Here is a 12,183-nt window from a genome sequence, read left to right on the forward strand (position 1 = left end):
CATACCGACGTGTGCTGCGACTGTTGCTGCTGCTGCAACTCAAAGGTATGCATCCAGCAAGAAGCTAAAAATACTACAGCATCCACCACCAACAACAACAACACCAAGAATAAAACATTTGAAATTTAACATTTTCCAAATAAAAATTTCTAACTCTATTCGAGGGATCATCATAATCATCGTAGCAGTAGTAGTAGTTGTTGTTGTTGTCGTTACGACTTGTTTATTGTGTTGTTCTATGTTGCATGTTTGAAATTGCATTTGCGATTTTTTGTGTTAATCTAACATTGTTGTTGTTGGCTTTGTTTACCCTTTTGCCGTTGCTTATCTTTTTATCGCTCGCGAAACACAACACCGAGCGAACAAAAGGAATGAATGAGCGATTATCCGACAGCAACAACTGAAACGACCGACAGAAGCAATGGTAGCGGCTGTGAAGTTGCAATATCGTTTTCAAATGAATTCAATTCGCCATTCAGAAGTTATTTGCCGGCAATGTAAGTGCTAAATGAGGATCAGGAAAAGAATGCAATTTTTTTGGAAAATATTGTGACGAGTTGCGTTTGATCAGAAGGGTCAAATAAAACAAGGAAAAATGGGATTAAGTTCGGCCAGTCTCCCTAAAAAATAAATATTTAATTATCGGCTGCAAGTCTTACCAAAAACGAATACTGTTTCGGAATGGCCCCATAAAGATTCCGAAGAGCCATACAACAGTCGAATCAATTAGAAAATGAGGCAGATACCTTTATTATATCAAAAATCAGGCGTCAACTTCATAGAGTGATCTATCCCAAATAGGATTCTATAATGACAACTATCTTGATTGGAGGTAAAATGTCGAATACGACTCCGACATAATTTCAGTCGTAGCACTCATTGGGACCCAAATATCAAAAGGCCCCCAAAATTACTAAAATTAAACAGAGACTTCCAGCCAGCTTGACCATAGAGAACCTATCATGAATATGGAGAGAGAGAGAGAGATTCTCTGTCAGTTCGTCTGACAGAGATTCTCTGTCAGTTCGTCTATAACTAAATTCTCTCAGCTGATTTAAAGAGTATTTCTGTCAGTTCGTCTATAGAGACATTCTCTTAGCTCATTTAAAGAGTCTCGCTATTAGCTCGTCTTGTTCTAGTTCTCTTAGTTCATTTACAGAGACTCCGAAGAGACTCCCTGTCAGCTCGCCTATAAAAAAGACTCTCCGTCAGCTCGTCTATCCTGTCAACTCCTCTCCATAGACTACCTTCCGATCGTCTATTGAGACGACCTTCCGATCGTATATGGAGACGACCTTCCTATGGAGACGACCTTCCGATCGTCTATGTAGACGAGATAACCTTCCGATTATCCATGGAGACGACCTTCCGATTGTCTATGGAGACGACCTTCCCATTGTCTATAGAGACTCCCTGTCAGCTGGTCTATATAGACTCCCTGTCAGCTGGTCTATAGAGACTCCCTGTCAGCTCGTCTATAGAGACTCCCTGTCAGCTCGTTTATAGAAGAGACTCCTGTTAGCTCGTCTATAGAGACTCCCTGTCAGCTCGTCTATGGAGACTCCCTGTCAGCTCGTCTATGGAGACTCCCTTGAGCTCGTCTATAGAGACTGCAGAGACGCCCTTCCGCTCGTCTATAGAGACTCCCTCCCGCTCGTTTTATAGACTCGTCTATGGAAACGCCCTTTCCGATCGTCTTTAGATATTATATTCCAATAGCCTATAGAGACTATCTTCCGAACGTCTATAGAGACACTTCCGATCGTCTATAGAGATTATCTTCCGATTGTCTATAGAGACTATCTTCCGATCGTCTATAGAGACTATCTTCCGATCGTCTAAAGAGACTATGCTCCGATCGTCTATAAAGACTGTTCCGATCGTATGTAGAGACTCTCTTCCGATCGGTCATAGAAGCTCTCTTCCGATCGTATATAGAGGAAGATACCCCATTCTTATCGCCTATAGGCACTCTCTCGATCGTCTAAAGAGATTCCCTTCGTGCTGAAGGACGTCTTTATAGACGAGCTGAGGTACGTCTTTATAGACGAACTGAAGAACGTCTTTATAGACGGCTCGTGTATAGGAGAGATTCCCTGTCGGACCGTGCATAGAAGAGACTCCCTGTCGGACCGTGCATAGAAGAGACTCCCTGTTGGCTCGTCCATAGAAGAGACTCGATGTTGGCTCGTCTATAGAAGAGACTCCCTGTCATCTCGTTTATAGAAGAGACTTCCTGTCGGCTCGTCATTAAAAGAGACTCCCTTCCGCTCTTCTATAGAGACTGCCAGTTAACTCGTCTATGGAGACGACCTTCAGCTCGTCTATTGAAGAGACTCGCTTATCAGCTCGTCTGTAGAAGAGACTTCCCTATCAGCTCGTCTATAGAGACTACCTATCAGCTCGTCTATAGCGATTACCTATCAGCTCGTCTATGGAGACGACCTTCAGCTCTAGTCAACTTGTCTATGGAAATGACCTTCAGCTCGTATATAGAGACTCCCTCTCTCTATTCTATAAAGACCCTTGCCCTCTAGTACAGAGAGACTTGCTCCGCTCGTTTATAGAGACTGCCTTCAACTTCCCTCAGCTCCTCCTTAAAACACTCCCTCCCGCTCGTCTATGGACCCTCCTACCAGCTCCTCTATAAATACTCCCCTCAGTTCATCTTTAAAGATTGCCTTCTTTTAAGACTCGCACCTCATGTCTAAAGAGGCCTCCTACAGTTCATCAATAAAGACACTGCTTGGCTGGTTGATAACGACTCCTCCAGCTAGTCTATAAATATCCCCGTCTGACAGTCTATGAAGACTATCTCTATTCTTCTATTTCATCTATAAAAATATTTTAATCTGGACATCTAAAAATACTTCCCTTATGTAGCTGATCTAAAATGGTTTCCTTTTAGGTCCCCAGTAAAGTCTTTTTACCATAGACTTCTTTCAATTTTCCCAGCCTTTAATGTCAAAACTCTCAGAACTCGTTGCTGATTTTGTTAAGATCTAAAAAAAAACAATGATTTCAATTCTTTGTTAATAATAATTACTCTATAATTGAGTAATTGAATGATTGACATAACATCTTGTTTGTTCTGATATTGAATAGAATTCAACAACACAAATATTGTATTTTTTCGTGAAATTGAAATGAATAGAAAATTAGTGCCACAATCGGCGCACAACTATGTCTGCGTCTTTTCAAAATGGCGTTTGGATGTGGGTAAACATTTCGGAATTTTTTCTTGGTGTTCACGGTTGCTGTGTTGAATCTATTTGACCGATATAGTCAAGTCGTGAGATTTTTTTCGCAGATGATTTTCTAATCAATTTGCAATTTTTGCTTTGGAGGTGTTGTCGTTGTTGTTATTCTTTTTTTACTTTTGGCTGGTGTCAGTTAGTTAATAATTCGTTGCTGTTGTTATTCATTCTGAATTATGTGAATTTCGAATATTTGACTCCAAACTTTGTATTCGTCGTCTATTCTATTTAAGTTAGCTATGCCGTCAGCTATTGTCATGTGTGAGCGAAGCGCACAAGGCCTCCATTTCATTGGGAAATTTTTGACTTGTTAATATGATGGGCTGTTAAAAAGCTAAAGCAGCAGCAGCCCTAGCATCGTTGTTGCAGCTACCCTCGTCTGCCTCTTCTCGATCATTGGATGCCTCACTGTTTTCTGTTGCTAACTGTTGTTGCGGATCACCAGTTGGTAAACTGTGAGATAATTTTTAAATGTCGGCTCAAGATGCTGTGCACTACTAGAGGGTAGGTGGGTGATGTGCGGTGGCGTTGATGGGGCGTGTAAATTTTAGTTTTATGATTCCTCCTTGTTGGTCATAACCAACAAAGGCTGCGACATTCAAAGTGTCTGGTTATAATATTTCATTATATATCATTTGAGGCTTTTGAGGTATAGAAATCGTGTACACGGGGAGAATTTAAGGGCAAGCGAAGGATGATCTGAAGAAAGAAGGCTTAATAGCCTTAAAATAAGTTCTAAAATAGAGCCTAAAGAGACTTTCTCCAGGGTCTCAACAGAAGGACTGAATATGGAAAAAAATAAAAATTATAAAATTATATATAAAAATTACTTTTATAGACCAGCCAGGACGTATATATAGATAAACTTAAGGATGAGATTAAGATGAGCTGAAGTATGTCTCTATCGACGAGGGGAAGGACGTCTGACAGGTAGTCTCTATAGACGAGCTGACAGGGAGTCTCTATAGACGAGCTGACAGAGAGTCTCTATAGACGAGGAAAAGCAAGTCTCTATAGACGAGGAAAAGCAAGTCTCTATAGACGATCTGACAGGGAGTCTCTATAGACGAGCTGACAGGGAGTCTCTATAGACGAGCTGACAGGGAGTCTCTATAGACGAGCTGACAGGGAGTCTCTATACACGAGCTGACAGGGAGTCTTTATAGACGAGCTGACAGGGTGTCTCTATAGACGAGCTGACAGGGAGTCTCTAAAGACGAGCTGACAGGGAGTCTCTATAGACGAGCTGACATGGAGTCTCTAAAGACGAGCTGACAGGGAGTCTCTATAGACGAGCTGACAGGGAGTCTCTATAGACGAGCTGACAGGGAGTCTCTATAGACGAGCTGACAGGGAGTCTCTATAGACGAGCTGACAGGGAGTCTCTATAGACGAGCTGAAGGACGTCTTTATAGGTGAGCTGAAAGACGCGTCTCTATAGACGAACTGAAAGACGAGCTGAAGGACACATCTCTATAGACGAGCTGATGGGCGCGTCTCTATAGACAAGCTGAAGGACGCGTCTCTATAGACGAGCTGAAGGACGCGTCTCTATAGACGAGCTGAAGGACGAGTCTCTATATACGAGCTGCAGGACGTCTTTATAGACGAGCGGCGAAGCATGAAGAGCTAGATCGGAAGGACTTCCACAGCCGAGCTCTTTTTTATACACAAGGTTATATTTCTTAGATGAATTGAAGGAGGTCTGACAAAGGGAATCCTTATAAGCCCTTTTTACGGATATAAAGGGGGTATTCAAAAAGTCTTTTTCGAAGCCTTAAGAGGTCTTGAAATTTAAGAGAGGTCTTAATATGACTTTTTTTGAATGAGATTTCTTTCAGTGTTCTCTCCATCCATTACACAGCTCCTACATCTGTTTTGCAATGCTTACAAAATCTCATTGCATGCCCATTCATCTATTAGCTGAAATATTTAGTCAAGTCCTTTACATTCTTAAGATCAACATCACAACTCATGCAGACAGGCATGCATTTGGGAGATTCGAGGTAGTAATTCAAACCTTTTTCAAGCCTCATCGTTTTCATTCCGAAAAACAAAAAAATATTTTCATATTTTAAAATGTAAATCAATAAATTTGCACATCGTAGCCGGTCTCGATCGATATGGGTAGGTTAGCTGGCACATTTAATATCACTTCTGTTGGAGCAGCGACGATGATGATGATCTTCTCTAGCCTCGGCGACATAACATTTACAGTGCTGCTGCTGCTGTTGTTGTTGCTGTTGTCGTTGTGCGACATAACCTTTAGCTAACCATATGATTTGTGAACAAAAAATCAACGGCGACAACGACTCGCTTAGAATTTGAAGTTCCACAAAAGAGGAGCGAACTATTAAAATGATGAGAATGCTGATGCGGCTGATGATGCGCTCCCCAATGGGTCGGGTCTAGCAAGAAATATATATTTTTTTGGCCAACAATGCTAAACGTTTTATTTGTTTGTTATGGGGGGACTCTTTTTTTCCATGGAGATGGATGCCGTTTTATTTTGGCTTAAATGTTATCATTCTCATGGGAGGGGAACAGTGGAACAAGGAATAACGGATTTTTACTACCTATAGAGGACATAGAAGGAAGTAAATGTAGACAAGCTTGCTCTCCATAGACGAGCTGAAGGAGGTCTCCATATACGATCTGAAGGACGTCTCCATATACGAGCTGAAGGACGTCTCTATGGACGAGCTGAAAGGTCCTCTCTATAGACGAGCTGAGGAGAGTCTCTATAGACGAGCTGAAGAGAGTCTCTATAGACGAGCTGAAGAGAGTCTCTATAGACGAGCTGAAGAGAGTCTCTATAGACGAGCTGAAGAGAGTCTCTATAGACGAGCTGAAGAGAGTCTCAATAGACGAGTCTATAGAGACTCTCCATAGACGAGCTGAAGAGAGTCTCTATAGACGAGCTGAAGAGAGTCTCTATAGACGAGCTGAAGAGAGTCTCTATAGACGAGCTGAAGAGAGTCTCTATATACGAGCTGAAGAGAGTCTCTATATACGAGCTGATGAAGGTCGTCTCTATAGACAAGCTGATGAAGGTCGTCTCTATAGACGAGCTGATGAAGTTCGTCTCTATAGACGAGCTGATGAAGTTCGTCTCTATAGACGAGCTGATGAAGTTCGTCTCTATAGACGAGCTGATGAAGGTCGTCTCTATAGACGAGCTGTGAAGGTCGTCTCCATAGACGAGCTTGAAGGTCGTCTCTATAGACGAGCTTGAAGGTCGTCTCTATAGACGAGCTTGAAGGTCGTCCCTATAGACGAGCTATGAAGGTCGTCTCCATAGACGAGCTGTGAAGGTCGTCTCCATAGACGAGCTGTGAAGGTCGTCTCCATAGACGAGCTGTGAAGGTCGTCTCCATAGACGAGCTGTGAAGGTCGTCTCCATAGACGAGCTGTGAAGGTCGTCTCCATAGACGAGCTGTGAAGGTCGTCTCTATAGACGAGCTGCCGGACGTCTCTATAGACAAGCTGCAGGATGTCTCTATAGATGAGCTGAGGGATGTCTACGTAGAAGAGCTTAGGAGAGTCTCTACAGACTAGCTGAAGGACGTATTTATAGAAGAGCTAAAGGACGTCTCTCTAGACAAGCTGACAGGGAACGAGGTGACAGGGAGTCTTCCAAAGACAAAGACGAGCTAAGAGGGAGTCTCTTCTGTAGACCAGCTCTCACAGGGATTCTCTTCTATAGACGAGCTCTCGCAGGGAGTCTCTTCTATAGAGGAGCTCTGACAGAAAATCTCTTCTATAGACGAGCTCTGACAGAGAATTTCTTCTATAGACGTGCTCTGACAGAGAGTTTCTTCTACAGACGAGCCCTGACAGAGAGTCCCTTCTATTGACGAGCTGACAGGAGAGTCTCTTCTATAGACGAGCTCTCACAGGGAGTCTCTTCTATAGACGAGCTCGCGCAGGGAGTCTCTTCTATAGACGAGCTCGCGCAGGAAGTCTCTTCTATAGACGAGCTCTCACAGGGAGTCTCTTCTATAGACGAGCTCTGACAGAGAGTTTCTTCTACAGACGAGCCCTGACAGAGAGTCTCTTCTATAAACGAGGAGACAGAAGAGTCCCTTCTATTGACGAGCTGATAGGAGAGTCTCTTCTATAGACGAATTCTTACAGGGAGTCTATTATATAAACGACCTCTCACAGTGAATCTCTTATATAGATGAGTTCTTACAGCGAGACTCTTCTATAGACGACCCATCACAGTGAGTCTCTTTTATAGACGAGCTCTCACAGGGAGTCTTTTCTATAGACGAGCTATCACAGGGAACCCCTTCTAGAGATGAGTGTACAGGGTAGTAGACGATTTGAAGGGCGTTTACACAACTGAGATGAAGGATGCCTGTAGAGAATCTAAAAAGCGTTGGAGAAAAGTTGAATAGAGATTGTTTTTGCATTTTTAATGACGTTTCGGAGGTATGCCCAATTCAATATCGGTCCTCTTTTTATATCATACGCTACTTAAATTGTATTACTCACATTAATGTATAGGCAGTTGATTATGACTCTAGAAACAAAAGACTTAAGCAACAAACTTTATTCGTACATCGCATTTGAAAGAATTCAGATATTGATGTGTTCAGATCTCCCAAACAAAATATTGAAATATATGACTAATCACCGTCCCATACATTGTATCGAACTTTTATAAATGTTTCCATAAAATATTTAGTTAATATATATTTTTAACAATTTTATTGCCACATTGCAACACTGTGTCCCGGTGGTGATGGTGGTGGTGCTGGGTGCATGTGATCATCATTAGTTGGTTGCTATTGTTAGACAAGCACTAAACAAATTTACAATGTTGTTGTAGTCGTTGTCGCCGTTCGCCATTCGTCGTCGTTGCCGTCGTCTTCATCATCAGCCATTTGCCTTGTGAAGAAGAATCACCACAGAAGCTAAAAAAAAAACACAAAAACAAAACAAAAAAACTAGGAATGGTTGATGAGCAAGAGAAGTATTACAGCGAGAAAAAAAACTCACTGAGCTTGTAACCTTCAAAAACGTGCCTGGGTGAGGCATTTATCCCCAATTTGAGATTTGTGCATTGCAAATTTCAACCGCAGACAAAGCTAGAGCTACCAATGTAAGATGTACATATGTCTGTATGTAAGAGACAATTGTAATGTGTCTAAGTCACCCCTTCCCCTCCCCCACTCCTTCGATTGTTTCGCGGTGAATATAGAATGTCAAGCTTGTGGTGTTGGTGGCAAACGTCCTCAAAAATCGTTTATTTTTTGGTAGATGCATCGTGTCTACTTAGTTTTCATTGGACTGACTATCAAGTCCAGTCAGCTAGCCAGCCAGCCAGCCAACCACCCAGTCAATAAGTTATTCAATGTTTACTGAGCATTTAGTATAAATCATTTCAAATAAAAGTTGAAAAAAAAAAAACAAGCAATTTTGATCTGTCGAACCCAGCCTGTCCGCCGGAGTTCTCATCATCAGGTTGACAGCCAAAGCATCGCCAAACAAAACAACCTCATCATCAATATTTGCCTCGAATCAAAGCCGAAATGTTTTGAGTGATGCTCGTGGCGAATGCTTTTGGGGGCTATCACCTCGTATCGCTATTTCATTGGATCATTCACGGAATCTTGAACTACACTTGGCACATTCATTGTTTCAGTTGAAATGTTGTGCCTGGAAGTCAGTTTTGAGTTTTGACATGGAATCTTCCGAATTTCTCAATAACAGAAATGTCAAATCGAACAATAGCCAGTCGCTAATATTTTTGGGAATTTAAGTTGAGGAGTGCAAAAGGGACAACAGACCTTTAAAAGTCTTCAATTTATTCAAGAGGTGTTTAAATAAAAAAGTAAGGCCTTCAATAGAGAATACTTCTATGGGTCTTAAACAGGAATTTCAGATAGGAATTTTAAATAAAAAGATAAGGCCTTCAATAGAGAATACCTCTACGGGTCTTAAACAGGCATTTTAGACATCTTCTTTAGGTTGAAGATCATCCATATATCTTTTTCCAGGGGTATGGTCTCAATATGAAACATTTAAGGAATTCTTTTTTGATGGAATACCTTCTAAAATACCTCTAACTTTGGAAGACCTACCAGAGGCCTTCCATACATAAAATATATCTTAGAGATTTCCTAAAAATGGAAGATCTAACAAAATAGAAGGTCTGACAGAGGCCACACAAATATAAAGAACCTACCAGAGGAAGTGTGTAAATAGAATACCTACCAGCGGTCTTGTATTGATGGATGAACTTCCAGGCGTATTTTAAGGTAGAAGATCTATCGGAGGATATTTTTGGACCGAAGAAGTTCCATGGATCTCATATAGATAAAAGACATTCTACAAGTCTTTAAGGTTCTTTTACAGACAAACAAGTAATAACAGTGGCTAAGTTCGACAGGGACGAACTTTTATACCCTCCACCATTTGGAAGGAACTTGAAAATTTTCAAAAAAAAAAAACCGAAGACTACCACATAATTGAAAACCTTTATATGGGGGCTATACGAAGACGTGGGTCTGCTTATGAAATTGTTTGTCATATGCTCTAGTACCCATTACGAACTACAAATACGGAATTTGAAACAGTTCTAGTGAATAATGTCGCAAAAATGATGAAAATGTCGAGTATCGGGAGGTACCGTCATATGGGGACTATACGAAGATGTTGACCTGCTTACGAAGTTTTTTATCTTAGGCTGCAGTACACATTACGAACTTCAAATACGAAATTTGTTACAATTCCGCTGAATAATATCGCAAAAATCACGAAAATACAGAGTATCGGGAAGTACTGTCATATGGGGGCTATACGAAGACGTGGACCTGCACAGACAATTTTCTGCCATAGGCTGTAGTACCCATTACGAACTTCAAATTCCAAATTTGAAACACTTCTGGTGAATAATGTCGCTAAAATCGTCAAAATACCGAATATCGGGAGGAACCATTAAATGAGGGCTATACGATTTTTTTGCACAGACAATTTTCTGTCACAGGTTGTTGTATCCGTTACGAACTTCAAATACCAAATTTGAAATAATTCCGGTAAATAATGTCGCTAAAATCGCTAAATATGGCGTCTATACCAAATCGTGGACCGATATATCTCTTTTTCAATACCAACCCTCCTAGACACAACACAAATTGTTCGTCCAAATTTTGAAGCTCTACATCCGTCCATCTGTCTGGCCCATCTGTACCCATTACGAACTTCAAATACCAAATTTGAAACACTTCCGGTGAATAATGTCCCTAAAATCATCAAAATACCGAATATCGGGAGGTACCGCTATATACGAAGACAGGGACCTGCACAGACAATTTTCTGTCACAGGTTGTTGTATCCGTTACGAACTTCAAATACCAAATTTGAAATAATTCCGGTAAATAATGTCGCTAAAATCGCTAAATATGGTGGCTACACCAAATCGTGGACCGATATATCTCATTTTCAATACCAACCCTCCTAGACACAATACAACTTGTTTGTCCAAATTTTGAAGCTCTCCATCCGTCTGTCTGTCTGGCTGGCTGGTGCACACGATAACTCTCGAAGAGATTATCCGATTTGATTCAAACCCGGCGCATCATAATATTATTATTAAACTTAGATCAGATTCCGAGATGGGCTATATCGGTCCACTGCTTCTGGTACCTCCCTTACTAAAGGTCGAAATTTTCAACAAAAAAAATTTTACTGCAAATCCTAACTTTGCAAATCCTATCAATGCCAGGTCAGGGGCGAAAATGGACAATATCTATCCACTCCATCAAGTACCTCCCTCACAAAGGGTTAACATTTTGAATAATTACAATTCTCTTAAAATGTGATGTAAGAACCCGACTGTCTTCAATTTATGCTCCATATAATTTTTTTAAGCCTAGATCGGTCCACTCCTTCTGGTTCCTTCCCTACAAAGGGTCAACACTTTGAATATCTATGAAGCTCATAAGACGCGAAATTAACATTCGATTCCAATCAGACTTGACACAGCTCAATATTTCTATCAACATAAGATCTGTTATAAAGATGATAGAGTTCGGACCATTCCTTCTGGTACCTCTCCCACAAAGGGTCAAAGTTTCCAATAACCAAAACGATAAATCCGAAATAAGCAACCGGTTCTCTTTATATTTCACACATCCCATTTTTTCTACTAACACAAGATCTGCTGTTAAGATGGGATATTTCGGTCCACTCCTTATGGTACCTCCCGCACAAAGTGTCAAAATTTTGAATATCCATGAAGCTCCTAAAACGTGAACATCCGATACCATTCAGACTTTGCAAATCTCAATAGTTTTTATCAGCAAAATATCTGTTATAAAGATTGTACAAATCGGACCATTTCTTCTGGTACCTCTACCACAAAGGGTCAACATTTTGAATAACCGAAACCATCACCAAATGCGAAATAAGCATCCGGTTCTCTACAAATTTTACACGTGTCATATCCCATTTTCACAGCAAATTTTGTGTCAGTAAAAATACACAAAATCTGCTGTGAAAATGCGATATATCGGCGCACTCCTTCTGGCACTTCCCCACAAAGGACTCAACATTTTGAAAAACAAAACGAGAATTAAGCCACCATCTCTCTTCAAATTTCACAAACCCAAACATTTTTTCTAACGCAAAATCTGTTGGAAAGATGATAGATATCTGTCAACCCCTTCTGGTACCTCACCCTCAAAGGGCCACAAGTCGGCGATTCTATGCCACTTGCTATATCTAAATATTTCTGTTAACCAGAAATCTGAGGTGAATATCTAATTTATCCGAATTTATGATTTCGCAATTTTGACACTAATGGTATGCATTTTCAACATTTTTTTACAAATTTGAACCATTTTTCATTCAAAATTTTCAATTTCAAAATTGGTTTTACAGTTAATTGTCCCAGCAGCTGTGTCAATGCCTACCA

The sequence above is a fragment of the Musca domestica genome, unplaced genomic scaffold (assembly GCF_030504385.1).
Source record: "Musca domestica strain aabys unplaced genomic scaffold, Musca_domestica.polishedcontigs.V.1.1 2, whole genome shotgun sequence".
NCBI lineage: Eukaryota > Metazoa > Arthropoda > Insecta > Diptera > Muscidae > Musca > Musca domestica.